At 51.3% G+C, this 27,195-nt stretch overlaps 23 non-coding genes across 23 annotated transcripts; all 23 read left to right on the forward strand.

Annotated features, from left to right (window-relative positions):
* Positions 1–138: 138 nt before the first annotated feature.
* Positions 139–210, forward strand: TRNAG-UCC (transfer RNA glycine (anticodon UCC)). Its single transcript has one exon. It is a non-coding gene; the product is annotated as a tRNA-Gly (tRNA).
* Positions 211–2,065: 1,855 nt separating this feature from the next.
* Positions 2,066–2,138, forward strand: TRNAK-CUU (transfer RNA lysine (anticodon CUU)). Its single transcript has one exon. It is a non-coding gene; the product is annotated as a tRNA-Lys (tRNA).
* Positions 2,139–4,306: 2,168 nt separating this feature from the next.
* On the forward strand, positions 4,307–4,379 carry TRNAK-CUU (transfer RNA lysine (anticodon CUU)). Its single transcript has one exon. It is a non-coding gene; the product is annotated as a tRNA-Lys (tRNA).
* Positions 4,380–4,620: 241 nt separating this feature from the next.
* TRNAG-UCC (transfer RNA glycine (anticodon UCC)) lies at positions 4,621–4,692 on the forward strand. Its single transcript has one exon. It is a non-coding gene; the product is annotated as a tRNA-Gly (tRNA).
* Positions 4,693–6,547: 1,855 nt separating this feature from the next.
* On the forward strand, positions 6,548–6,620 carry TRNAK-CUU (transfer RNA lysine (anticodon CUU)). The gene has a single exon. It is a non-coding gene; the product is annotated as a tRNA-Lys (tRNA).
* Positions 6,621–6,861: 241 nt separating this feature from the next.
* Positions 6,862–6,933, forward strand: TRNAG-UCC (transfer RNA glycine (anticodon UCC)). Its single transcript has one exon. It is a non-coding gene; the product is annotated as a tRNA-Gly (tRNA).
* A 1,855-nt stretch (positions 6,934–8,788) lies between these two features.
* Positions 8,789–8,861, forward strand: TRNAK-CUU (transfer RNA lysine (anticodon CUU)). Its single transcript has one exon. It is a non-coding gene; the product is annotated as a tRNA-Lys (tRNA).
* A 241-nt stretch (positions 8,862–9,102) lies between these two features.
* Positions 9,103–9,174, forward strand: TRNAG-UCC (transfer RNA glycine (anticodon UCC)). The gene has a single exon. It is a non-coding gene; the product is annotated as a tRNA-Gly (tRNA).
* Positions 9,175–11,029: 1,855 nt separating this feature from the next.
* On the forward strand, positions 11,030–11,102 carry TRNAK-CUU (transfer RNA lysine (anticodon CUU)). The gene has a single exon. It is a non-coding gene; the product is annotated as a tRNA-Lys (tRNA).
* A 241-nt stretch (positions 11,103–11,343) lies between these two features.
* Positions 11,344–11,415, forward strand: TRNAG-UCC (transfer RNA glycine (anticodon UCC)). The gene has a single exon. It is a non-coding gene; the product is annotated as a tRNA-Gly (tRNA).
* Positions 11,416–13,270: 1,855 nt separating this feature from the next.
* TRNAK-CUU (transfer RNA lysine (anticodon CUU)) lies at positions 13,271–13,343 on the forward strand. Its single transcript has one exon. It is a non-coding gene; the product is annotated as a tRNA-Lys (tRNA).
* Positions 13,344–13,584: 241 nt separating this feature from the next.
* On the forward strand, positions 13,585–13,656 carry TRNAG-UCC (transfer RNA glycine (anticodon UCC)). The gene has a single exon. It is a non-coding gene; the product is annotated as a tRNA-Gly (tRNA).
* Positions 13,657–15,511: 1,855 nt separating this feature from the next.
* On the forward strand, positions 15,512–15,584 carry TRNAK-CUU (transfer RNA lysine (anticodon CUU)). The gene has a single exon. It is a non-coding gene; the product is annotated as a tRNA-Lys (tRNA).
* A 241-nt stretch (positions 15,585–15,825) lies between these two features.
* On the forward strand, positions 15,826–15,897 carry TRNAG-UCC (transfer RNA glycine (anticodon UCC)). The gene has a single exon. It is a non-coding gene; the product is annotated as a tRNA-Gly (tRNA).
* A 1,855-nt stretch (positions 15,898–17,752) lies between these two features.
* On the forward strand, positions 17,753–17,825 carry TRNAK-CUU (transfer RNA lysine (anticodon CUU)). The gene has a single exon. It is a non-coding gene; the product is annotated as a tRNA-Lys (tRNA).
* Positions 17,826–19,993: 2,168 nt separating this feature from the next.
* On the forward strand, positions 19,994–20,066 carry TRNAK-CUU (transfer RNA lysine (anticodon CUU)). The gene has a single exon. It is a non-coding gene; the product is annotated as a tRNA-Lys (tRNA).
* A 241-nt stretch (positions 20,067–20,307) lies between these two features.
* TRNAG-UCC (transfer RNA glycine (anticodon UCC)) lies at positions 20,308–20,379 on the forward strand. Its single transcript has one exon. It is a non-coding gene; the product is annotated as a tRNA-Gly (tRNA).
* Positions 20,380–22,234: 1,855 nt separating this feature from the next.
* TRNAK-CUU (transfer RNA lysine (anticodon CUU)) lies at positions 22,235–22,307 on the forward strand. Its single transcript has one exon. It is a non-coding gene; the product is annotated as a tRNA-Lys (tRNA).
* Positions 22,308–22,548: 241 nt separating this feature from the next.
* On the forward strand, positions 22,549–22,620 carry TRNAG-UCC (transfer RNA glycine (anticodon UCC)). The gene has a single exon. It is a non-coding gene; the product is annotated as a tRNA-Gly (tRNA).
* Positions 22,621–24,475: 1,855 nt separating this feature from the next.
* TRNAK-CUU (transfer RNA lysine (anticodon CUU)) lies at positions 24,476–24,548 on the forward strand. The gene has a single exon. It is a non-coding gene; the product is annotated as a tRNA-Lys (tRNA).
* Positions 24,549–24,789: 241 nt separating this feature from the next.
* On the forward strand, positions 24,790–24,861 carry TRNAG-UCC (transfer RNA glycine (anticodon UCC)). The gene has a single exon. It is a non-coding gene; the product is annotated as a tRNA-Gly (tRNA).
* Positions 24,862–26,716: 1,855 nt separating this feature from the next.
* On the forward strand, positions 26,717–26,789 carry TRNAK-CUU (transfer RNA lysine (anticodon CUU)). The gene has a single exon. It is a non-coding gene; the product is annotated as a tRNA-Lys (tRNA).
* Positions 26,790–27,030: 241 nt separating this feature from the next.
* Positions 27,031–27,102, forward strand: TRNAG-UCC (transfer RNA glycine (anticodon UCC)). Its single transcript has one exon. It is a non-coding gene; the product is annotated as a tRNA-Gly (tRNA).
* Positions 27,103–27,195: the final 93 nt, after the last annotated feature.

Genomic DNA, 27,195 nt, shown 5'->3' on the forward strand with positions numbered 1-27,195 from the left:
GGGAAATGTTTCGAGCTTATCTTTCTAGTGGTCAATTCGTATGGCAGCAAGTTGACCTTGCGCTGGGGCGTGGTTCTTATCAGCGCCACGTGTGACACGAATTGGATAGAGATAGTGGCACAGGCCCCGGACAGCCTTGCGTTGGTGGTATAGTGGTGAGCATAGCTGCCTTCCAAGCAGTTGACCCGGGTTCGATTCCCGGCCAACGCACTCCTATCCCTTTTTGGCCTTGCAAAGCGGCCCTAAGCAAAGACCCAAGTCATCCAGGTCCTTGAAGAAAGCTCCTAAGATATCCTGGCTTAGCGACAACTGTGGAGACTTTCTTCGGCATTCGAAAAGTCTCTGGCCTTATGCTTTAACTCGCTCAGGAGGTCCAGCATTATCCAGGGCCAAGGTTCAGCCATTTTGACTACTGATTCCCAAAGAGAATCAACTCTGTCACACACAACATTGCTAAGTATCTGGCAACAACGCTAACACCCTTAGCTGGCATCATATTGCACCATTTGCTATTCGGTGACGAAGGCATCGAATAGCAAATGACCCGCTTTGGACTGTGTCTTGCAAGGCAAGGAAAGGGGTGCATTTGGGCAAGGAGGCCTACAGGAAACCTACCCACACACACCGCTATCTGCTTTTTGGCTCACACCACCCACTGGAACCCAAGCTGGGGCTTCTTAGGACTCTGCAATATCGGGCTGACGCGGTAACAACAAAAAGAGTCTACAGACCCTCTCAGGTGTGCTTTGAAAGCTTGTGGCTAGCCAGACTGGGTCTTGGCTAAACATCCACAAGGTCACGAAAACAAACTGGGGAGAAGCAGAACATTTGGAGAAATATAGTCACCCCCGTAAGCCACTGGAGTGTCAGAAAAACTCCGGAGGATCTTTAACAACAATTGCATCGCTGTGTACTTCAAGTCCAGCAATACACTGGGACGGAAGCTTGTACATCGGCACTATCTGCACTGCCCATTTTGAACATCGCTCTAGCTAGCCAAGCGATTTGACAACAATTGTCACCTTTAGCCACGCCGATCTAGGCACCAATAGCTATGCAGGCTTCCTGCCACCAACAATGGGATCATCTAACTTGAACAGGGCGGTTCTACAATTTTCACACCTCCCCCTGTTCTTGGACAATCAACATCGACACATTCACATGGTGATTGTCTTAAGGTGTGACTAGAAGTGCTGCAGTTATCTTCCTGAGCCAAAGAAGTGGCTCGATCAACTATGTAAACCTCTTCAACAAACGGCTAGTACATTTGCAAGGGTCTCCAGTGAACGCTTGTTTGTCTGCTCAGTTGCCGGTCACCTGAAGAGAGCCAAAGGACACGCTTTGTTTTAGCCTTCGGGCCCCACTGAGGTAATGGAGAAAACATGAGCGTCCCTGGGTGGGCTCGAACCACCAACCTTTCGGTTAACAGCCGAACGCGCTAACCGATTGCGCCACAGAGACTGCACGCTGAGGGTCGGCGCACCGGCCGAGGGAGACATGAATAATAAAAACAAAGTTCCTTAAAAGGCTTCCCAATTGCACATTTCTAGAGTGCCTTCTAGAGTGCCTTCTAGTTAAAGGGGGAGAGAGGCAGGGTAAAAGAGGGCATCCTTCGAGCCGGAATCGAACCAGCGACCTAAGGATTACTACGTTGACGCTACAGTCCTCCGCTCTACCAGCTGAGCTATCGAAGGGCCCGCCGGTGGGTCGTAGCCCGTGACTCCTTGCATTCAAAGCCAGCGCTTTGCCCTTTGCGTTAGTCCTTCTGCCTTGAGGGATTGGTCTATGCCGCCTCTGCCTGAAAGGTCAAATGCCTTGGCAGCTGTGATGTGGGAAAGCTCGGCTTCACGTTTTGCACAGCGAGAAAACACAATCGAAGCACCTACCGCGTTTTGTTGGGAGCCCAAAAACCACAGCAGCAACGGTGATGTACCTCCCTGACAGCAAGTAAGCGCAGGAGTGTTTGGAAGCGCATTGCGTCTATCAAAACAAATTGGGCCGAAAGTTAGCAAAAAGTGTTTGGCGTCAGTTGGTAGCAAGAGGCCACACGGGAGGCAGCGTCTTAGCCCGGCTAGCTCAGTCGGTAGAGCATGAGACTCTTAATCTCAGGGTCGTGGGTTCGAGCCCCACGTTGGGCGTATGGCATCGCAACGTTTTGGCCCAGTCAGTGGCATTCATGCGCACTGCACGGCCCCACCTTTACCATATCGACTGGCTTCTCTTCCATTCCCTCTACAAACGGGGAAATGTTTCGAGCTTATCTTTCTAGTGGTCAATTCGTATGGCAGCAAGTTGACCTTGCGCTGGGGCGTGGTTCTTATCAGCGCCACGTGTGACACGAATTGGATAGAGATAGTGGCACAGGCCCCGGACAGCCTTGCGTTGGTGGTATAGTGGTGAGCATAGCTGCCTTCCAAGCAGTTGACCCGGGTTCGATTCCCGGCCAATGCACTCCTATCCCTTTTTGGCCTTGCAAAGCGGCCCTAAGCAAAGACCCAAGTCATCCAGGTCCTTGAAGAAAGCTCCTAAGATATCCTGGCTTAGCGACAACTGTGGAGACTTTCTTCGGCATTCGAAAAGTCTCTGGCCTTATGCTTTAACTCGCTCAGGAGGTCCAGCATTATCCAGGGCCAAGGTTCAGCCATTTTGACTACTGATTCCCAAAGAGAATCAACTCTGTCACACACAACATTGCTAAGTATCTGGCAACAACGCTAACACCCTTAGCTGGCATCATATTGCACCATTTGCTATTCGGTGACGAAGGCATCGAATAGCAAATGACCCGCTTTGGACTGTGTCTTGCAAGGCAAGGAAAGGGGTGCATTTGGGCAAGGAGGCCTACAGGAAACCTACCCACACACACCGCTATCTGCTTTTTGGCTCACACCACCCACTGGAACCCAAGCTGGGGCTTCTTAGGACTCTGCAATATCGGGCTGACGCGGTAACAACAAAAAGAGTCTACAGACCCTCTCAGGTGTGCTTTGAAAGCTTGTGGCTAGCCAGACTGGGTCTTGGCTAAACATCCACAAGGTCACGAAAACAAACTGGGGAGAAGCAGAACATTTGGAGAAATATAGTCACCCCCGTAAGCCACTGGAGTGTCAGAAAAACTCCGGAGGATCTTTAACAACAATTGCATCGCTGTGTACTTCAAGTCCAGCAATACACTGGGACGGAAGCTTGTACATCGGCACTATCTGCACTGCCCATTTTGAACATCGCTCTAGCTAGCCAAGCGATTTGACAACAATTGTCACCTTTAGCCACGCCGATCTAGGCACCAATAGCTATGCAGGCTTCCTGCCACCAACAATGGGATCATCTAACTTGAACAGGGCGGTTCTACAATTTTCACACCTCCCCCTGTTCTTGGACAATCAACATCGACACATTCACATGGTGATTGTCTTAAGGTGTGACTAGAAGTGCTGCAGTTATCTTCCTGAGCCAAAGAAGTGGCTCGATCAACTATGTAAACCTCTTCAACAAACGGCTAGTACATTTGCAAGGGTCTCCAGTGAACGCTTGTTTGTCTGCTCAGTTGCCGGTCACCTGAAGAGAGCCAAAGGACACGCTTTGTTTTAGCCTTCGGGCCCCACTGAGGTAATGGAGAAAACATGAGCGTCCCTGGGTGGGCTCGAACCACCAACCTTTCGGTTAACAGCCGAACGCGCTAACCGATTGCGCCACAGAGACTGCACGCCGAGGGCCGGCGCACCGGCCGAGGGAGACATGAATAATAAAAACAAAGTTCCTTAAAAGGCTTCCCAATTGCACATTTCTAGAGTGCCTTCTAGAGTGCCTTCTAGTTAAAGGGGGAGAGAGGCAGGGTAAAAGAGGGCATCCTTCGAGCCGGAATCGAACCAGCGACCTAAGGATTACTACGTTGACGCTACAGTCCTCCGCTCTACCAGCTGAGCTATCGAAGGGCCCGCCGGTGGGTCGTAGCCCGTGACTCCTTGCATTCAAAGCCAGCGCTTTGCCCTTTGCGTTAGTCCTTCTGCCTTGAGGGATTGGTCTATGCCGCCTCTGCCTGAAAGGTCAAATGCCTTGGCAGCTGTGATGTGGGAAAGCTCGGCTTCACGTTTTGCACAGCGAGAAAACACAATCGAAGCACCTACCGCGTTTTGTTGGGAGCCCAAAAACCACAGCAGCAACGGTGATGTACCTCCCTGACAGCAAGTAAGCGCAGGAGTGTTTGGAAGCGCATTGCGTCTATCAAAACAAATTGGGCCGAAAGTTAGCAAAAAGTGTTTGGCGTCAGTTGGTAGCAAGAGGCCACACGGGAGGCAGCGTCTTAGCCCGGCTAGCTCAGTCGGTAGAGCATGAGACTCTTAATCTCAGGGTCGTGGGTTCGAGCCCCACGTTGGGCGTATGGCATCGCAACGTTTTGGCCCAGTCAGTGGCATTCATGCGCACTGCACGGCCCCACCTTTACCATATCGACTGGCTTCTCTTCCATTCCCTCTACAAACGGGGAAATGTTTCGAGCTTATCTTTCTAGTGGTCAATTCGTATGGCAGCAAGTTGACCTTGCGCTGGGGCGTGGTTCTTATCAGCGCCACGTGTGACACGAATTGGATAGAGATAGTGGCACAGGCCCCGGACAGCCTTGCGTTGGTGGTATAGTGGTGAGCATAGCTGCCTTCCAAGCAGTTGACCCGGGTTCGATTCCCGGCCAACGCACTCCTATCCCTTTTTGGCCTTGCAAAGCGGCCCTAAGCAAAGACCCAAGTCATCCAGGTCCTTGAAGAAAGCTCCTAAGATATCCTGGCTTAGCGACAACTGTGGAGACTTTCTTCGGCATTCGAAAAGTCTCTGGCCTTATGCTTTAACTCGCTCAGGAGGTCCAGCATTATCCAGGGCCAAGGTTCAGCCATTTTGACTACTGATTCCCAAAGAGAATCAACTCTGTCACACACAACATTGCTAAGTATCTGGCAACAACGCTAACACCCTTAGCTGGCATCATATTGCACCATTTGCTATTCGGTGACGAAGGCATCGAATAGCAAATGACCCGCTTTGGACTGTGTCTTGCAAGGCAAGGAAAGGGGTGCATTTGGGCAAGGAGGCCTACAGGAAACCTACCCACACACACCGCTATCTGCTTTTTGGCTCACACCACCCACTGGAACCCAAGCTGGGGCTTCTTAGGACTCTGCAATATCGGGCTGACGCGGTAACAACAAAAAGAGTCTACAGACCCTCTCAGGTGTGCTTTGAAAGCTTGTGGCTAGCCAGACTGGGTCTTGGCTAAACATCCACAAGGTCACGAAAACAAACTGGGGAGAAGCAGAACATTTGGAGAAATATAGTCACCCCCGTAAGCCACTGGAGTGTCAGAAAAACTCCGGAGGATCTTTAACAACAATTGCATCGCTGTGTACTTCAAGTCCAGCAATACACTGGGACGGAAGCTTGTACATCGGCACTATCTGCACTGCCCATTTTGAACATCGCTCTAGCTAGCCAAGCGATTTGACAACAATTGTCACCTTTAGCCACGCCGATCTAGGCACCAATAGCTATGCAGGCTTCCTGCCACCAACAATGGGATCATCTAACTTGAACAGGGCGGTTCTACAATTTTCACACCTCCCCCTGTTCTTGGACAATCAACATCGACACATTCACATGGTGATTGTCTTAAGGTGTGACTAGAAGTGCTGCAGTTATCTTCCTGAGCCAAAGAAGTGGCTCGATCAACTATGTAAACCTCTTCAACAAACGGCTAGTACATTTGCAAGGGTCTCCAGTGAACGCTTGTTTGTCTGCTCAGTTGCCGGTCACCTGAAGAGAGCCAAAGGACACGCTTTGTTTTAGCCTTCGGGCCCCACTGAGGTAATGGAGAAAACATGAGCGTCCCTGGGTGGGCTCGAACCACCAACCTTTCGGTTAACAGCCGAACGCGCTAACCGATTGCGCCACAGAGACTGCACGCCGAGGGCCGGCGCACCGGCCGAGGGAGACATGAATAATAAAAACAAAGTTCCTTAAAAGGCTTCCCAATTGCACATTTCTAGAGTGCCTTCTAGAGTGCCTTCTAGTTAAAGGGGGAGAGAGGCAGGGTAAAAGAGGGCATCCTTCGAGCCGGAATCGAACCAGCGACCTAAGGATTACTACGTTGACGCTACAGTCCTCCGCTCTACCAGCTGAGCTATCGAAGGGCCCGCCGGTGGGTCGTAGCCCGTGACTCCTTGCATTCAAAGCCAGCGCTTTGCCCTTTGCGTTAGTCCTTCTGCCTTGAGGGATTGGTCTATGCCGCCTCTGCCTGAAAGGTCAAATGCCTTGGCAGCTGTGATGTGGGAAAGCTCGGCTTCACGTTTTGCACAGCGAGAAAACACAATCGAAGCACCTACCGCGTTTTGTTGGGAGCCCAAAAACCACAGCAGCAACGGTGATGTACCTCCCTGACAGCAAGTAAGCGCAGGAGTGTTTGGAAGCGCATTGCGTCTATCAAAACAAATTGGGCCGAAAGTTAGCAAAAAGTGTTTGGCGTCAGTTGGTAGCAAGAGGCCACACGGGAGGCAGCGTCTTAGCCCGGCTAGCTCAGTCGGTAGAGCATGAGACTCTTAATCTCAGGGTCGTGGGTTCGAGCCCCACGTTGGGCGTATGGCATCGCAACGTTTTGGCCCAGTCAGTGGCATTCATGCGCACTGCACGGCCCCACCTTTACCATATCGACTGGCTTCTCTTCCATTCCCTCTACAAACGGGGAAATGTTTCGAGCTTATCTTTCTAGTGGTCAATTCGTATGGCAGCAAGTTGACCTTGCGCTGGGGCGTGGTTCTTATCAGCGCCACGTGTGACACGAATTGGATAGAGATAGTGGCACAGGCCCCGGACAGCCTTGCGTTGGTGGTATAGTGGTGAGCATAGCTGCCTTCCAAGCAGTTGACCCGGGTTCGATTCCCGGCCAACGCACTCCTATCCCTTTTTGGCCTTGCAAAGCGGCCCTAAGCAAAGACCCAAGTCATCCAGGTCCTTGAAGAAAGCTCCTAAGATATCCTGGCTTAGCGACAACTGTGGAGACTTTCTTCGGCATTCGAAAAGTCTCTGGCCTTATGCTTTAACTCGCTCAGGAGGTCCAGCATTATCCAGGGCCAAGGTTCAGCCATTTTGACTACTGATTCCCAAAGAGAATCAACTCTGTCACACACAACATTGCTAAGTATCTGGCAACAACGCTAACACCCTTAGCTGGCATCATATTGCACCATTTGCTATTCGGTGACGAAGGCATCGAATAGCAAATGACCCGCTTTGGACTGTGTCTTGCAAGGCAAGGAAAGGGGTGCATTTGGGCAAGGAGGCCTACAGGAAACCTACCCACACACACCGCTATCTGCTTTTTGGCTCACACCACCCACTGGAACCCAAGCTGGGGCTTCTTAGGACTCTGCAATATCGGGCTGACGCGGTAACAACAAAAAGAGTCTACAGACCCTCTCAGGTGTGCTTTGAAAGCTTGTGGCTAGCCAGACTGGGTCTTGGCTAAACATCCACAAGGTCACGAAAACAAACTGGGGAGAAGCAGAACATTTGGAGAAATATAGTCACCCCCGTAAGCCACTGGAGTGTCAGAAAAACTCCGGAGGATCTTTAACAACAATTGCATCGCTGTGTACTTCAAGTCCAGCAATACACTGGGACGGAAGCTTGTACATCGGCACTATCTGCACTGCCCATTTTGAACATCGCTCTAGCTAGCCAAGCGATTTGACAACAATTGTCACCTTTAGCCACGCCGATCTAGGCACCAATAGCTATGCAGGCTTCCTGCCACCAACAATGGGATCATCTAACTTGAACAGGGCGGTTCTACAATTTTCACACCTCCCCCTGTTCTTGGACAATCAACATCGACACATTCACATGGTGATTGTCTTAAGGTGTGACTAGAAGTGCTGCAGTTATCTTCCTGAGCCAAAGAAGTGGCTCGATCAACTATGTAAACCTCTTCAACAAACGGCTAGTACATTTGCAAGGGTCTCCAGTGAACGCTTGTTTGTCTGCTCAGTTGCCGGTCACCTGAAGAGAGCCAAAGGACACGCTTTGTTTTAGCCTTCGGGCCCCACTGAGGTAATGGAGAAAACATGAGCGTCCCTGGGTGGGCTCGAACCACCAACCTTTCGGTTAACAGCCGAACGCGCTAACCGATTGCGCCACAGAGACTGCACGCCGAGGGCCGGCGCACCGGCCGAGGGAGACATGAATAATAAAAACAAAGTTCCTTAAAAGGCTTCCCAATTGCACATTTCTAGAGTGCCTTCTAGAGTGCCTTCTAGTTAAAGGGGGAGAGAGGCAGGGTAAAAGAGGGCATCCTTCGAGCCGGAATCGAACCAGCGACCTAAGGATTACTACGTTGACGCTACAGTCCTCCGCTCTACCAGCTGAGCTATCGAAGGGGCCGCCGGTGGGTCGTAGCCCGTGACTCCTTGCATTCAAAGCCAGCGCTTTGCCCTTTGCGTTAGTCCTTCTGCCTTGAGGGATTGGTCTATGCCGCCTCTGCCTGAAAGGTCAAATGCCTTGGCAGCTGTGATGTGGGAAAGCTCGGCTTCACGTTTTGCACAGCGAGAAAACACAATCGAAGCACCTACCGCGTTTTGTTGGGAGCCCAAAAACCACAGCAGCAACGGTGATGTACCTCCCTGACAGCAAGTAAGCGCAGGAGTGTTTGGAAGCGCATTGCGTCTATCAAAACAAATTGGGCCGAAAGTTAGCAAAAAGTGTTTGGCGTCAGTTGGTAGCAAGAGGCCACACGGGAGGCAGCGTCTTAGCCCGGCTAGCTCAGTCGGTAGAGCATGAGACTCTTAATCTCAGGGTCGTGGGTTCGAGCCCCACGTTGGGCGTATGGCATCGCAACGTTTTGGCCCAGTCAGTGGCATTCATGCGCACTGCACGGCCCCACCTTTACCATATCGACTGGCTTCTCTTCCATTCCCTCTACAAACAGGGAAATGTTTCGAGCTTATCTTTCTAGTGGTCAATTCGTATGGCAGCAAGTTGACCTTGCGCTGGGGCGTGGTTCTTATCAGCGCCACGTGTGACACGAATTGGATAGAGATAGTGGCACAGGCCCCAGACAGCCTTGCGTTGGTGGTATAGTGGTGAGCATAGCTGCCTTCCAAGCAGTTGACCCGGGTTCGATTCCCGGCCAACGCACTCCTATCCCTTTTTGGCCTTGCAAAGCGGCCCTAAGCAAAGACCCAAGTCATCCAGGTCCTTGAAGAAAGCTCCTAAGATATCCTGGCTTAGCGACAACTGTGGAGACTTTCTTCGGCATTCGAAAAGTCTCTGGCCTTATGCTTTAACTCGCTCAGGAGGTCCAGCATTATCCAGGGCCAAGGTTCAGCCATTTTGACTACTGATTCCCAAAGAGAATCAACTCTGTCACACACAACATTGCTAAGTATCTGGCAACAACGCTAACACCCTTAGCTGGCATCATATTGCACCATTTGCTATTCGGTGACGAAGGCATCGAATAGCAAATGACCCGCTTTGGACTGTGTCTTGCAAGGCAAGGAAAGGGGTGCATTTGGGCAAGGAGGCCTACAGGAAACCTACCCACACACACCGCTATCTGCTTTTTGGCTCACACCACCCACTGGAACCCAAGCTGGGGCTTCTTAGGACTCTGCAATATCGGGCTGACGCGGTAACAACAAAAAGAGTCTACAGACCCTCTCAGGTGTGCTTTGAAAGCTTGTGGCTAGCCAGACTGGGTCTTGGCTAAACATCCACAAGGTCACGAAAACAAACTGGGGAGAAGCAGAACATTTGGAGAAATATAGTCACCCCCGTAAGCCACTGGAGTGTCAGAAAAACTCCGGAGGATCTTTAACAACAATTGCATCGCTGTGTACTTCAAGTCCAGCAATACACTGGGACGGAAGCTTGTACATCGGCACTATCTGCACTGCCCATTTTGAACATCGCTCTAGCTAGCCAAGCGATTTGACAACAATTGTCACCTTTAGCCACGCCGATCTAGGCACCAATAGCTATGCAGGCTTCCTGCCACCAACAATGGGATCATCTAACTTGAACAGGGCGGTTCTACAATTTTCACACCTCCCCCTGTTCTTGGACAATCAACATCGACACATTCACATGGTGATTGTCTTAAGGTGTGACTAGAAGTGCTGCAGTTATCTTCCTGAGCCAAAGAAGTGGCTCGATCAACTATGTAAACCTCTTCAACAAACGGCTAGTACATTTGCAAGGGTCTCCAGTGAACGCTTGTTTGTCTGCTCAGTTGCCGGTCACCTGAAGAGAGCCAAAGGACACGCTTTGTTTTAGCCTTCGGGCCCCACTGAGGTAATGGAGAAAACATGAGCGTCCCTGGGTGGGCTCGAACCACCAACCTTTCGGTTAACAGCCGAACGCGCTAACCGATTGCGCCACAGAGACTGCACGCCGAGGGCCGGCGCACCGGCCGAGGGAGACATGAATAATAAAAACAAAGTTCCTTAAAAGGCTTCCCAATTGCACATTTCTAGAGTGCCTTCTAGAGTGCCTTCTAGTTAAAGGGGGAGAGAGGCAGGGTAAAAGAGGGCATCCTTCGAGCCGGAATCGAACCAGCGACCTAAGGATTACTACGTTGACGCTACAGTCCTCCGCTCTACCAGCTGAGCTATCGAAGGGGCCGCCGGTGGGTTGTAGCCCGTGACTCCTTGCATTCAAAGCCAGCGCTTTGCCCTTTGCGTTAGTCCTTCTGCCTTGAGGGATTGGTCTATGCCGCCTCTGCCTGAAAGGTCAAATGCCTTGGCAGCTGTGATGTGGGAAAGCTCGGCTTCACGTTTTGCACAGCGAGAAAACACAATCGAAGCACCTACCGCGTTTTGTTGGGAGCCCAAAAACCACAGCAGCAACGGTGATGTACCTCCCTGACAGCAAGTAAGCGCAGGAGTGTTTGGAAGCGCATTGCGTCTATCAAAACAAATTGGGCCGAAAGTTAGCAAAAAGTGTTTGGCGTCAGTTGGTAGCAAGAGGCCACACGGGAGGCAGCGTCTTAGCCCGGCTAGCTCAGTCGGTAGAGCATGAGACTCTTAATCTCAGGGTCGTGGGTTCGAGCCCCACGTTGGGCGTATGGCATCGCAACGTTTTGGCCCAGTCAGTGGCATTCATGCGCATTGCACGGCCCCACCTTTACCATATCGACTGGCTTCTCTTCCATTCCCTCTACAAACGGGGAAATGTTTCGAGCTTATCTTTCTAGTGGTCAATTCGTATGGCAGCAAGTTGACCTTGCGCTGGGGCGTGGTTCTTATCAGCGCCACGTGTGACACGAATTGGATAGAGATAGTGGCACAGGCCCCGGACAGCCTTGCGTTGGTGGTATAGTGGTGAGCATAGCTGCCTTCCAAGCAGTTGACCCGGGTTCGATTCCCGGCCAACGCACTCCTATCCCTTTTTGGCCTTGCAAAGCGGCCCTAAGCAAAGACCCAAGTCATCCAGGTCCTTGAAGAAAGCTCCTAAGATATCCTGGCTTAGCGACAACTGTGGAGACTTTCTTCGGCATTCGAAAAGTCTCTGGCCTTATGCTTTAACTCGCTCAGGAGGTCCAGCATTATCCAGGGCCAAGGTTCAGCCATTTTGACTACTGATTCCCAAAGAGAATCAACTCTGTCACACACAACATTGCTAAGTATCTGGCAACAACGCTAACACCCTTAGCTGGCATCATATTGCACCATTTGCTATTCGGTGACGAAGGCATCGAATAGCAAATGACCCGCTTTGGACTGTGTCTTGCAAGGCAAGGAAAGGGGTGCATTTGGGCAAGGAGGCCTACAGGAAACCTACCCACACACACCGCTATCTGCTTTTTGGCTCACACCACCCACTGGAACCCAAGCTGGGGCTTCTTAGGACTCTGCAATATCGGGCTGACGCGGTAACAACAAAAAGAGTCTACAGACCCTCTCAGGTGTGCTTTGAAAGCTTGTGGCTAGCCAGACTGGGTCTTGGCTAAACATCCACAAGGTCACGAAAACAAACTGGGGAGAAGCAGAACATTTGGAGAAATATAGTCACCCCCGTAAGCCACTGGAGTGTCAGAAAAACTCCGGAGGATCTTTAACAACAATTGCATCGCTGTGTACTTCAAGTCCAGCAATACACTGGGACGGAAGCTTGTACATCGGCACTATCTGCACTGCCCATTTTGAACATCGCTCTAGCTAGCCAAGCGATTTGACAACAATTGTCACCTTTAGCCACGCCGATCTAGGCACCAATAGCTATGCAGGCTTCCTGCCACCAACAATGGGATCATCTAACTTGAACAGGGCGGTTCTACAATTTTCACACCTCCCCCTGTTCTTGGACAATCAACATCGACACATTCACATGGTGATTGTCTTAAGGTGTGACTAGAAGTGCTGCAGTTATCTTCCTGAGCCAAAGAAGTGGCTCGATCAACTATGTAAACCTCTTCAACAAACGGCTAGTACATTTGCAAGGGTCTCCAGTGAACGCTTGTTTGTCTGCTCAGTTGCCGGTCACCTGAAGAGAGCCAAAGGACACGCTTTGTTTTAGCCTTCGGGCCCCACTGAGGTAATGGAGAAAACATGAGCGTCCCTGGGTGGGCTCGAACCACCAACCTTTCGGTTAACAGGCGAACGCGCTAACCGATTGCGCCACAGAGACTGCACGCCGAGTGCCGGCGCACCGGCCGAGGGAGACATGAATAATAAAAACAAAGTTCCTTAAAAGGCTTCCCAATTGCACATTTCTAGAGTGCCTTCTAGAGTGCCTTCTAGTTAAAGGGGGAGAGAGGCAGGGTAAAAGAGGGCATCCTTCGAGCCGGAATCGAACCAGCGACCTAAGGATTACTACGTTGACGCTACAGTCCTCCGCTCTACCAGCTGAGCTATCGAAGGGGCCGCCGGTGGGTCGTAGCCCGTGACTCCTTGCATTCAAAGCCAGCGCTTTGCCCTTTGCGTTAGTCCTTCTGCCTTGAGGGATTGGTCTATGCCGCCTCTGCCTGAAAGGTCAAATGCCTTGGCAGCTGTGATGTGGGAAAGCTCGGCTTCACGTTTTGCACAGCGAGAAAACACAATCGAAGCACCTACCGCGTTTTGTTGGGAGCCCAAAAACCACAGCAGCAACGGTGATGTACCTCCCTGACAGCAAGTAAGCGCAGGAGTGTTTGGAAGCGCATTGCGTCTATCAAAACAAATTGGGCCGAAAGTTAGCAAAAAGTGTTTGGCGTCAGTTGGTAGCAAGAGGCCACACGGGAGGCAGCGTCTTAGCCCGGCTAGCTCAGTCGGTAGAGCATGAGACTCTTAATCTCAGGGTCGTGGGTTCGAGCCCCACGTTGGGCGTATGGCATCGCAACGTTTTGGCCCAGTCAGTGGCATTCATGCGCACTGCACGGCCCCACCTTTACCATATCGACTGGCTTCTCTTCCATTCCCTCTACAAACGGGGAAATGTTTCGAGCTTATCTTTCTAGTGGTCAATTCGTATGGCAGCAAGTTGACCTTGCGCTGGGGCGTGGTTCTTATCAGCGCCACGTGTGACACGAATTGGATAGAGATAGTGGCACAGGCCCCGGACAGCCTTGCGTTGGTGGTATAGTGGTGAGCATAGCTGCCTTCCAAGCAGTTGACCCGGGTTCGATTCCCGGCCAACGCACTCCTATCCCTTTTTGGCCTTGCAAAGCGGCCCTAAGCAAAGACCCAAGTCATCCAGGTCCTTGAAGAAAGCTCCTAAGATATCCTGGCTTAGCGACAACTGTGGAGACTTTCTTCGGCATTCGAAAAGTCTCTGGCCTTATGCTTTAACTCGCTCAGGAGGTCCAGCATTATCCAGGGCCAAGGTTCAGCCATTTTGACTACTGATTCCCAAAGAGAATCAACTCTGTCACACACAACATTGCTAAGTATCTGGCAACAACGCTAACACCCTTAGCTGGCATCATATTGCACCATTTGCTATTCGGTGACGAAGGCATCGAATAGCAAATGACCCGCTTTGGACTGTGTCTTGCAAGGCAAGGAAAGGGGTGCATTTGGGCAAGGAGGCCTACAGGAAACCTACCCACACACACCGCTATCTGCTTTTTGGCTCACACCACCCACTGGAACCCAAGCTGGGGCTTCTTAGGACTCTGCAATATCGGGCTGACGCGGTAACAACAAAAAGAGTCTACAGACCCTCTCAGGTGTGCTTTGAAAGCTTGTGGCTAGCCAGACTGGGTCTTGGCTAAACATCCACAAGGTCACGAAAACAAACTGGGGAGAAGCAGAACATTTGGAGAAATATAGTCACCCCCGTAAGCCACTGGAGTGTCAGAAAAACTCCGGAGGATCTTTAACAACAATTGCATCGCTGTGTACTTCAAGTCCAGCAATACACTGGGACGGAAGCTTGTACATCGGCACTATCTGCACTGCCCATTTTGAACATCGCTCTAGCTAGCCAAGCGATTTGACAACAATTGTCACCTTTAGCCACGCCGATCTAGGCACCAATAGCTATGCAGGCTTCCTGCCACCAACAATGGGATCATCTAACTTGAACAGGGCGGTTCTACAATTTTCACACCTCCCCCTGTTCTTGGACAATCAACATCGACACATTCACATGGTGATTGTCTTAAGGTGTGACTAGAAGTGCTGCAGTTATCTTCCTGAGCCAAAGAAGTGGCTCGATCAACTATGTAAACCTCTTCAACAAACGGCTAGTACATTTGCAAGGGTCTCCAGTGAACGCTTGTTTGTCTGCTCAGTTGCCAGTCACCTGAAGAGAGCCAAAGGACACGCTTTGTTTTAGCCTTCGGGCCCCACTGAGGTAATGGAGAAAACATGAGCGTCCCTGGGTGGGCTCGAACCACCAACCTTTCGGTTAACAGCCGAACGCGCTAACCGATTGCGCCACAGAGACTGCACGCCGAGGGCCGGCGCACCGGCCGAGGGAGACATGAATAATAAAAACAAAGTTCCTTAAAAGGCTTCCCAATTGCACATTTCTAGAGTGCCTTCTAGAGTGCCTTCTAGTTAAAGGGGGAGAGAGGCAGGGTAAAAGAGGGCATCCTTCGAGCCGGAATCGAACCAGCGACCTAAGGATTACTACGTTGACGCTACAGTCCTCCGCTCTACCAGCTGAGCTATCGAAGGGCCCGCCGGTGGGTCGTAGCCCGTGACTCCTTGCATTCAAAGCCAGCGCTTTGCCCTTTGCGTTAGTCCTTCTGCCTTGAGGGATTGGTCTATGCCGCCTCTGCCTGAAAGGTCAAATGCCTTGGCAGCTGTGATGTGGGAAAGCTCGGCTTCACGTTTTGCACAGCGAGAAAACACAATCGAAGCACCTACCGCGTTTTGTTGGGAGCCCAAAAACCACAGCAGCAACGGTGATGTACCTCCCTGACAGCAAGTAAGCGCAGGAGTGTTTGGAAGCGCATTGCGTCTATCAAAACAAATTGGGCCGAAAGTTAGCAAAAAGTGTTTGGCGTCAGTTGGTAGCAAGAGGCCACACGGGAGGCAGCGTCTTAGCCCGGCTAGCTCAGTCGGTAGAGCATGAGACTCTTAATCTCAGGGTCGTGGGTTCGAGCCCCACGTTGGGCGTATGGCATCGCAACGTTTTGGCCCAGTCAGTGGCATTCATGCGCACTGCACGGCCCCACCTTTACCATATCGACTGGCTTCTCTTCCATTCCCTCTACAAACGGGGAAATGTTTCGAGCTTATCTTTCTAGTGGTCAATTCGTATGGCAGCAAGTTGACCTTGCGCTGGGGCGTGGTTCTTATCAGCGCCACGTGTGACACGAATTGGATAGAGATAGTGGCACAGGCCCCGGACAGCCTTGCGTTGGTGGTATAGTGGTGAGCATAGCTGCCTTCCAAGCAGTTGACCCGGGTTCGATTCCCGGCCAACGCACTCCTATCCCTTTTTGGCCTTGCAAAGCGGCCCTAAGCAAAGACCCAAGTCATCCAGGTCCTTGAAGAAAGCTCCTAAGATATCCTGGCTTAGCGACAACTGTGGAGACTTTCTTCGGCATTCGAAAAGTCTCTGGCCTTATGCTTTAACTCGCTCAGGAGGTCCAGCATTATCCAGGGCCAAGGTTCAGCCATTTTGACTACTGATTCCCAAAGAGAATCAACTCTGTCACACACAACATTGCTAAGTATCTGGCAACAACGCTAACACCCTTAGCTGGCATCATATTGCACCATTTGCTATTCGGTGACGAAGGCATCGAATAGCAAATGACCCGCTTTGGACTGTGTCTTGCAAGGCAAGGAAAGGGGTGCATTTGGGCAAGGAGGCCTACAGGAAACCTACCCACACACACCGCTATCTGCTTTTTGGCTCACACCACCCACTGGAACCCAAGCTGGGGCTTCTTAGGACTCTGCAATATCGGGCTGATGCGGTAACAACAAAAAGAGTCTACAGACCCTCTCAGGTGTGCTTTGAAAGCTTGTGGCTAGCCAGACTGGGTCTTGGCTAAACATCCACAAGGTCACGAAAACAAACTGGGGAGAAGCAGAACATTTGGAGAAATATAGTCACCCCCGTAAGCCACTGGAGTGTCAGAAAAACTCCGGAGGATCTTTAACAACAATTGCATCGCTGTGTACTTCAAGTCCAGCAATACACTGGGACGGAAGCTTGTACATCGGCACTATCTGCACTGCCCATTTTGAACATCGCTCTAGCTAGCCAAGCGATTTGACAACAATTGTCACCTTTAGCCACGCCGATCTAGGCACCAATAGCTATGCAGGCTTCCTGCCACCAACAATGGGATCATCTAACTTGAACAGGGCGGTTCTACAATTTTCACACCTCCCCCTGTTCTTGGACAATCAACATCGACACATTCACATGGTGATTGTCTTAAGGTGTGACTAGAAGTGCTGCAGTTATCTTCCTGAGCCAAAGAAGTGGCTCGATCAACTATGTAAACCTCTTCAACAAACGGCTAGTACATTTGCAAGGGTCTCCAGTGAACGCTTGTTTGTCTGCTCAGTTGCCGGTCACCTGAAGAGAGCCAAAGGACACGCTTTGTTTTAGCCTTCGGGCCCCACTGAGGTAATGGAGAAAACATGAGCGTCCCTGGGTGGGCTCGAACCACCAACCTTTCGGTTAACAGCCGAACGCGCTAACCGATTGCGCCACAGAGACTGCACGCCGAGGGCCGGCGCACCGGCCGAGGGAGACATGAATAATAAAAACAAAGTTCCTTAAAAGGCTTCCCAATTGCACATTTCTAGAGTGCCTTCTAGAGTGCCTTCTAGTTAAAGGGGGAGAGAGGCAGGGTAAAAGAGGGCATCCTTCGAGCCGGAATCGAACCAGCGACCTAAGGATTACTACGTTGACGCTACAGTCCTCCGCTCTACCAGCTGAGCTATCGAAGGGCCCGCCGGTGGGTCGTAGCCCGTGACTCCTTGCATTCAAAGCCAGCGCTTTGCCCTTTGCGTTAGTCCTTCTGCCTTGAGGGATTGGTCTATGCCGCCTCTGCCTGAAAGGTCAAATGCCTTGGCAGCTGTGATGTGGGAAAGCTCGGCTTCACGTTTTGCACAGCGAGAAAACACAATCGAAGCACCTACCGCGTTTTGTTGGGAGCCCAAAAACCACAGCAGCAACGGTGATGTACCTCCCTGACAGCAAGTAAGCGCAGGAGTGTTTGGAAGCGCATTGCGTCTATCAAAACAAATTGGGCCGAAAGTTAGCAAAAAGTGTTTGGCGTCAGTTGGTAGCAAGAGGCCACACGGGAGGCAGCGTCTTAGCCCGGCTAGCTCAGTCGGTAGAGCATGAGACTCTTAATCTCAGGGTCGTGGGTTCGAGCCCCACGTTGGGCGTATGGCATCGCAACGTTTTGGCCCAGTCAGTGGCATTCATGCGCACTGCACGGCCCCACCTTTACCATATCGACTGGCTTCTCTTCCATTCCCTCTACAAACGGGGAAATGTTTCGAGCTTATCTTTCTAGTGGTCAATTCGTATGGCAGCAAGTTGACCTTGCGCTGGGGCGTGGTTCTTATCAGCGCCACGTGTGACACGAATTGGATAGAGATAGTGGCACAGGCCCCGGACAGCCTTGCATTGGTGGTATAGTGGTGAGCATAGCTGCCTTCCAAGCAGTTGACCCGGGTTCGATTCCCGGCCAACGCACTCCTATCCCTTTTTGGCCTTGCAAAGCGGCCCTAAGCAAAGACCCAAGTCATCCAGGTCCTTGAAGAAAGCTCCTAAGATATCCTGGCTTAGCGACAACTGTGGAGACTTTCTTCGGCATTCGAAAAGTCTCTGGCCTTATGCTTTAACTCGCTCAGGAGGTCCAGCATTATCCAGGGCCAAGGTTCAGCCATTTTGACTACTGATTCCCAAAGAGAATCAACTCTGTCACACACAACATTGCTAAGTATCTGGCAACAACGCTAACACCCTTAGCTGGCATCATATTGCACCATTTGCTATTCGGTGACGAAGGCATCGAATAGCAAATGACCCGCTTTGGACTGTGTCTTGCAAGGCAAGGAAAGGGGTGCATTTGGGCAAGGAGGCCTACAGGAAACCTACCCACACACACCGCTATCTGCTTTTTGGCTCACACCACCCACTGGAACCCAAGCTGGGGCTTCTTAGGACTCTGCAATATCGGGCTGACGCGGTAACAACAAAAAGAGTCTACAGACCCTCTCAGGTGTGCTTTGAAAGCTTGTGGCTAGCCAGACTGGGTCTTGGCTAAACATCCACAAGGTCACGAAAACAAACTGGGGAGAAGCAGAACATTTGGAGAAATATAGTCACCCCCGTAAGCCACTGGAGTGTCAGAAAAACTCCGGAGGATCTTTAACAACAATTGCATCGCTGTGTACTTCAAGTCCAGCAATACACTGGGACGGAAGCTTGTACATCGGCACTATCTGCACTGCCCATTTTGAACATCGCTCTAGCTAGCCAAGCGATTTGACAACAATTGTCACCTTTAGCCACGCCGATCTAGGCACCAATAGCTATGCAGGCTTCCTGCCACCAACAATGGGATCATCTAACTTGAACAGGGCGGTTCTACAATTTTCACACCTCCCCCTGTTCTTGGACAATCAACATCGACACATTCACATGGTGATTGTCTTAAGGTGTGACTAGAAGTGCTGCAGTTATCTTCCTGAGCCAAAGAAGTGGCTCGATCAACTATGTAAACCTCTTCAACAAACGGCTAGTACATTTGCAAGGGTCTCCAGTGAACGCTTGTTTGTCTGCTCAGTTGCCGGTCACCTGAAGAGAGCCAAAGGACACGCTTTGTTTTAGCCTTCGGGCCCCACTGAGGTAATGGAGAAAACATGAGCGTCCCTGGGTGGGCTCGAACCACCAACCTTTCGGTTAACAGCCGAACGCGCTAACCGATTGCGCCACAGAGACTGCACGCCGAGGGCCGGCGCACCGGCCGAGGGAGACATGAATAATAAAAACAAAGTTCCTTAAAAGGCTTCCCAATTGCACATTTCTAGAGTGCCTTCTAGAGTGCCTTCTAGTTAAAGGGGGAGAGAGGCAGGGTAAAAGAGGGCATCCTTCGAGCCGGAATCGAACCAGCGACCTAAGGATTACTACGTTGACGCTACAGTCCTCCGCTCTACCAGCTGAGCTATCGAAGGGCCCGCCGGTGGGTCGTAGCCCGTGACTCCTTGCATTCAAAGCCAGCGCTTTGCCCTTTGCGTTAGTCCTTCTGCCTTGAGGGATTGGTCTATGCCGCCTCTGCCTGAAAGGTCAAATGCCTTGGCAGCTGTGATGTGGGAAAGCTCGGCTTCACGTTTTGCACAGCGAGAAAACACAATCGAAGCACCTACCGCGTTTTGTTGGGAGCCCAAAAACCACAGCAGCAACGGTGATGTACCTCCCTGACAGCAAGTAAGCGCAGGAGTGTTTGGAAGCGCATTGCGTCTATCAAAACAAATTGGGCCGAAAGTTAGCAAAAAGTGTTTGGCGTCAGTTGGTAGCAAGAGGCCACACAGGAGGCAGCGTCTTAGCCCGGCTAGCTCAGTCGGTAGAGCATGAGACTCTTAATCTCAGGGTCGTGGGTTCGAGCCCCACGTTGGGCGTATGGCATCGCAACGTTTTGGCCCAGTCAGTGGCATTCATGCGCACTGCACGGCCCCACCTTTACCATATCGACTGGCTTCTCTTCCATTCCCTCTACAAACGGGGAAATGTTTCGAGCTTATCTTTCTAGTGGTCAATTCGTATGGCAGCAAGTTGACCTTGCGCTGGGGCGTGGTTCTTATCAGCGCCACGTGTGACACGAATTGGATAGAGATAGTGGCACAGGCCCCGGACAGCCTTGCGTTGGTGGTATAGTGGTGAGCATAGCTGCCTTCCAAGCAGTTGACCCGGGTTCGATTCCCGGCCAACGCACTCCTATCCCTTTTTGGCCTTGCAAAGCGGCCCTAAGCAAAGACCCAAGTCATCCAGGTCCTTGAAGAAAGCTCCTAAGATATCCTGGCTTAGCGACAACTGTGGAGACTTTCTTCGGCATTCGAAAAGTCTCTGGCCTTATGCTTTAACTCGCTCAGGAGGTCCAGCATTATCCAGGGCCAAGGTTCAGCCATTTTGACTACTGATTCCCAAAGAGAATCAACTCTGTCACACACAACATTGCTAAGTATCTGGCAACAACGCTAACACCCTTAGCTGGCATCATATTGCACCATTTGCTATTCGGTGACGAAGGCATCGAATAGCAAATGACCCGCTTTGGACTGTGTCTTGCAAGGCAAGGAAAGGGGTGCATTTGGGCAAGGAGGCCTACAGGAAACCTACCCACACACACCGCTATCTGCTTTTTGGCTCACACCACCCACTGGAACCCAAGCTGGGGCTTCTTAGGACTCTGCAATATCGGGCTGACGCGGTAACAACAAAAAGAGTCTACAGACCCTCTCAGGTGTGCTTTGAAAGCTTGTGGCTAGCCAGACTGGGTCTTGGCTAAACATCCACAAGGTCACGAAAACAAACTGGGGAGAAGCAGAACATTTGGAGAAATATAGTCACCCCCGTAAGCCACTGGAGTGTCAGAAAAACTCCGGAGGATCTTTAACAACAATTGCATCGCTGTGTACTTCAAGTCCAGCAATACACTGGGACGGAAGCTTGTACATCGGCACTATCTGCACTGCCCATTTTGAACATCGCTCTAGCTAGCCAAGCGATTTGACAACAATTGTCACCTTTAGCCACGCCGATCTAGGCACCAATAGCTATGCAGGCTTCCTGCCACCAACAATGGGATCATCTAACTTGAACAGGGCGGTTCTACAATTTTCACACCTCCCCCTGTTCTTGGACAATCAACATCGACACATTCACATGGTGATTGTCTTAAGGTGTGACTAGAAGTGCTGCAGTTATCTTCCTGAGCCAAAGAAGTGGCTCGATCAACTATGTAAACCTCTTCAACAAACGGCTAGTACATTTGCAAGGGTCTCCAGTGAACGCTTGTTTGTCTGCTCAGTTGCCGGTCACCTGAAGAGAGCCAAAGGACACGCTTTGTTTTAGCCTTCGGGCCCCACTGAGGTAATGGAGAAAACATGAGCGTCCCTGGGTGGGCTCGAACCACCAACCTTTCGGTTAACAGCCGAACGCGCTAACCGATTGCGCCACAGAGACTGCACGCCGAGGGCCGGCGCACCGGCCGAGGGAGACATGAATAATAAAAACAAAGTTCCTTAAAAGGCTTCCCAATTGCACATTTCTAGAGTGCCTTCTAGAGTGCCTTCTAGTTAAAGGGGGAGAGAGGCAGGGTAAAAGAGGGCATCCTTCGAGCCGGAATCGAACCAGCGACCTAAGGATTACTACGTTGACGCTACAGTCCTCCGCTCTACCAGCTGAGCTATCGAAGGGGCCGCCGGTGGGTCGTAGCCCGTGACTCCTTGCATTCAAAGCCAGCGCTTTGCCCTTTGCGTTAGTCCTTCTGCCTTGAGGGATTGGTCTATGCCGCCTCTGCCTGAAAGGTCAAATGCCTTGGCAGCTGTGATGTGGGAAAGCTCGGCTTCACGTTTTGCACAGCGAGAAAACACAATCGAAGCACCTACTGCGTTTTGTTGGGAGCCCAAAAACCACAGCAGCAACGGTGATGTACCTCCCTGACAGCAAGTAAGCGCAGGAGTGTTTGGAAGCGCATTGCGTCTATCAAAACAAATTGGGCCGAAAGTTAGCAAAAAGTGTTTGGCGTCAGTTGGTAGCAAGAGGCCACACGGGAGGCAGCGTCTTAGCCCGGCTAGCTCAGTCGGTAGAGCATGAGACTCTTAATCTCAGGGTCGTGGGTTCGAGCCCCACGTTGGGCGTATGGCATCGCAACGTTTTGGCCCAGTCAGTGGCATTCATGCGCACTGCACGGCCCCACCTTTACCATATCGACTGGCTTCTCTTCCATTCCCTCTACAAACGGGGAAATGTTTCGAGCTTATCTTTCTAGTGGTCAATTCGTATGGCAGCAAGTTGACCTTGCGCTGGGGCGTGGTTCTTATCAGCGCCACGTGTGACACGAATTGGATAGAGATAGTGGCACAGGCCCCGGACAGCCTTGCGTTGGTGGTATAGTGGTGAGCATAGCTGCCTTCCAAGCAGTTGACCCGGGTTCGATTCCCGGCCAACGCACTCCTATCCCTTTTTGGCCTTGCAAAGCGGCCCTAAGCAAAGACCCAAGTCATCCAGGTCCTTGAAGAAAGCTCCTAAGATATCCTGGCTTAGCGACAACTGTGGAGACTTTCTTCGGCATTCGAAAAGTCTCTGGCCTTATGCTTTAACTCGCTCAGGAGGTCCAGCATTATCCAGGGCCAAGGTTCAGCCATTTTGACTACTGATTCCCAAAGAGAATCAACTCTGTCACACACAACATTGCTAAGTATCTGGCAACAACGCTAACACCCTTAGCTGGCATCATATTGCACCATTTGCTATTCGGTGACGAAGGCATCGAATAGCAAATGACCCGCTTTGGACTGTGTCTTGCAAGGCAAGGAAAGGGGTGCATTTGGGCAAGGAGGCCTACAGGAAACCTACCCACACACACCGCTATCTGCTTTTTGGCTCACACCACCCACTGGAACCCAAGCTGGGGCTTCTTAGGACTCTGCAATATCGGGCTGACGCGGTAACAACAAAAAGAGTCTACAGACCCTCTCAGGTGTGCTTTGAAAGCTTGTGGCTAGCCAGACTGGGTCTTGGCTAAACATCCACAAGGTCACGAAAACAAACTGGGGAGAAGCAGAACATTTGGAGAAATATAGTCACCCCCGTAAGCCACTGGAGTGTCAGAAAAACTCCGGAGGATCTTTAACAACAATTGCATCGCTGTGTACTTCAAGTCCAGCAATACACTGGGACGGAAGCTTGTACATCGGCACTATCTGCACTGCCCATTTTGAACATCGCTCTAGCTAGCCAAGCGATTTGACAACAATTGTCACCTTTAGCCACGCCGATCTAGGCACCAATAGCTATGCAGGCTTCCTGCCACCAACAATGGGATCATCTAACTTGAACAGGGCGGTTCTACAATTTTCACACCTCCCCCTGTTCTTGGACAATCAACATCGACACATTCACATGGTGATTGTCTTAAGGTGTGACTAGAAGTGCTGCAGTTATCTTCCTGAGCCAAAGAAGTGGCTCGATCAACTATGTAAACCTCTTCAACAAACGGCTAGTACATTTGCAAGGGTCTCCAGTGAACGCTTGTTTGTCTGCTCAGTTGCCGGTCACCTGAAGAGAGCCAAAGGACACGCTTTGTTTTAGCCTTCGGGCCCCACTGAGGTAATGGAGAAAACATGAGCGTCCCTGGGTGGGCTCGAACCACCAACCTTTCGGTTAACAGCCGAACGCGCTAACCGATTGCGCCACAGAGACTGCACGCCGAGGGCCGGCGCACCGGCCGAGGGAGACATGAATAATAAAAACAAAGTTCCTTAAAAGGCTTCCCAATTGCACATTTCTAGAGTGCCTTCTAGAGTGCCTTCTAGTTAAAGGGGGAGAGAGGCAGGGTAAAAGAGGGCATCCTTCGAGCCGGAATCGAACCAGCGACCTAAGGATTACTACGTTGACGCTACAGTCCTCCGCTCTACCAGCTGAGCTATCGAAGGGCCCGCCGGTGGGTCGTAGCCCGTGACTCCTTGCATTCAAAGCCAGCGCTTTGCCCTTTGCGTTAGTCCTTCTGCCTTGAGGGATTGGTCTATGCCGCCTCTGCCTGAAAGGTCAAATGCCTTGGCAGCTGTGATGTGGGAAAGCTCGGCTTCACGTTTTGCACAGCGAGAAAACACAATCGAAGCACCTACCGCGTTTTGTTGGGAGCCCAAAAACCACAGCAGCAACGGTGATGTACCTCCCTGACAGCAAGTAAGCGCAGGAGTGTTTGGAAGCGCATTGCGTCTATCAAAACAAATTGGGCCGAAAGTTAGCAAAAAGTGTTTGGCGTCAGTTGGTAGCAAGAGGCCACACGGGAGGCAGCGTCTTAGCCCGGCTAGCTCAGTCGGTAGAGCATGAGACTCTTAATCTCAGGGTCGTGGGTTCGAGCCCCACGTTGGGCGTATGGCATCGCAACGTTTTGGCCCAGTCAGTGGCATTCATGCGCACTGCACGGCCCCACCTTTACCATATCGACTGGCTTCTCTTCCATTCCCTCTACAAACGGGGAAATGTTTCGAGCTTATCTTTCTAGTGGTCAATTCGTATGGCAGCAAGTTGACCTTGCGCTGGGGCGTGGTTCTTATCAGCGCCACGTGTGACACGAATTGGATAGAGATAGTGGCACAGGCCCCGGACAGCCTTGCGTTGGTGGTATAGTGGTGAGCATAGCTGCCTTCCAAGCAGTTGACCCGGGTTCGATTCCCGGCCAACGCACTCCTATCCCTTTTTGGCCTTGCAAAGCGGCCCTAAGCAAAGACCCAAGTCATCCAGGTCCTTGAAGAAAGCTCCTAAGATATCCTGGCTTAGCGACAACTGTGGAGACTTTCTTCGGCATTCGAAAAGTCTCTGGCCTTATGCTTTAACTCGCTCAGGAGGTCCAGCATTATCCAGGGCCAAGGTTCAGCCATTTTGACTACTGATTCCCAAAGAGAATCAACTCTGTCACACACAACATTGCTAAGTATCTGGCAACAACGCTAACACCCTTAGCTGGCATCATATTGCACCATTTGCTATTCGGTGACGAAGGCATCGAATAGCAAATGACCCGCTTTGGACTGTGTCTTGCAAGGCAAGGAAAGGGGTGCATTTGGGCAAGGAGGCCTACAGGAAACCTACCCACACACACCGCTATCTGCTTTTTGGCTCACACCACCCACTGGAACCCAAGCTGGGGCTTCTTAGGACTCTGCAATATCGGGCTGACGCGGTAACAACAAAAAGAGTCTACAGACCCTCTCAGGTGTGCTTTGAAAGCTTGTGGCTAGCCAGACTGGGTCTTGGCTAAACATCCACAAGGTCACGAAAACAAACTGGGGAGAAGCAGAACATTTGGAGAAATATAGTCACCCCCGTAAGCCACTGGAGTGTCAGAAAAACTCCGGAGGATCTTTAACAACAATTGCATCGCTGTGTACTTCAAGTCCAGCAATACACTGGGACGGAAGCTTGTACATCGGCACTATCTGCACTGCCCATTTTGAACATCGCTCTAGCTAGCCAAGCGATTTGACAACAATTGTCACCTTTAGCCACGCCGATCTAGGCACCAATAGCTATGCAGGCTTCCTGCCACCAACAATGGGATCATCTAACTTGAACAGGGCGGTTCTACAATTTTCACACCTCCCCCTGTTCTTGGACAATCAACATCGACACATTCACATGGTGATTGTCTTAAGGTGTGACTAGAAGTGCTGCAGTTATCTTCCTGAGCCAAAGAAGTGGCTCGATCAACTATGTAAACCTCTTCAACAAACGGCTAGTACATTTGCAAGGGTCTCCAGTGAACGCTTGTTTGTCTGCTCAGTTGCCGGTCACCTGAAGAGAGCCAAAGGACACGCTTTGTTTTAGCCTTCGGGCCCCACTGAGGTAATGGAGAAAACATGAGCGTCCCTGGGTGGGCTCGAACCACCAACCTTTCGGTTAACAGCCGAACGCGCTAACCGATTGCGCCACAGAGACTGCACGCCGAGGGCCGGCGCACCGGCCGAGGGAGACATGAATAATAAAAACAAAGTTCCTTAAAAGGCTTCCCAATTGCACATTTCTAGAGTGCCTTCTAGAGTGCCTTCTAGTTAAAGGGGGAGAGAGGCAGGGTAAAAGAGGGCATCCTTCGAGCCGGAATCGAACCAGCGACCTAAGGATTACTACGTTGACGCTACAGTCCTCCGCTCTACCAGCTGAGCTATCGAAGGGCCCGCCGGTGGGTCGTAGCCCGTGACTCCTTGCATTCAAAGCCAGCGCTTTGCCCTTTGCGTTAGTCCTTCTGCCTTGAGGGATTGGTCTATGCCGCCTCTGCCTGAAAGGTCAAATGCCTTGGCAGCTGTGATGTGGGAAAGCTCGGCTTCACGTTTTGCACAGCGAGAAAACACAATCGAAGCACCTACCGCGTTTTGTTGGGAGCCCAAAAACCACAGCAGCAACGGTGATGTACCTCCCTGACAGCAAGTAAGCGCAGGAGTGTTTGGAAGCGCATTGCGTCTATCAAAACAAATTGGGCCGAAAGTTAGCAAAAAGTGTTTGGCGTCAGTTGGTAGCAAGAGGCCACACGGGAGGCAGCGTCTTAGCCCGGCTAGCTCAGTCGGTAGAGCATGAGACTCTTAATCTCAGGGTCGTGGGTTCGAGCCCCACGTTGGGCGTATGGCATCGCAACGTTTTGGCCCAGTCAGTGGCATTCATGCGCACTGCACGGCCCCACCTTTACCATATCGACTGGCTTCTCTTCCATTCCCTCTACAAACGGGGAAATGTTTCGAGCTTATCTTTCTAGTGGTCAATTCGTATGGCAGCAAGTTGACCTTGCGCTGGGGCGTGGTTCTTATCAGCGCCACGTGTGACACGAATTGGATAGAGATAGTGGCACAGGCCCCGGACAGCCTTGCGTTGGTGGTATAGTGGTGAGCATAGCTGCCTTCCAAGCAGTTGACCCGGGTTCGATTCCCGGCCAACGCACTCCTATCCCTTTTTGGCCTTGCAAAGCGGCCCTAAGCAAAGACCCAAGTCATCCAGGTCCTTGAAGAAAGCTCCTAAGATATCCTGGCTTAG

The sequence above is a fragment of the Aquarana catesbeiana genome, unplaced genomic scaffold, assembly GCF_042186555.1.
Source record: "Aquarana catesbeiana isolate 2022-GZ unplaced genomic scaffold, ASM4218655v1 unanchor86, whole genome shotgun sequence".
Lineage (NCBI taxonomy): Eukaryota > Metazoa > Chordata > Amphibia > Anura > Ranidae > Aquarana > Aquarana catesbeiana.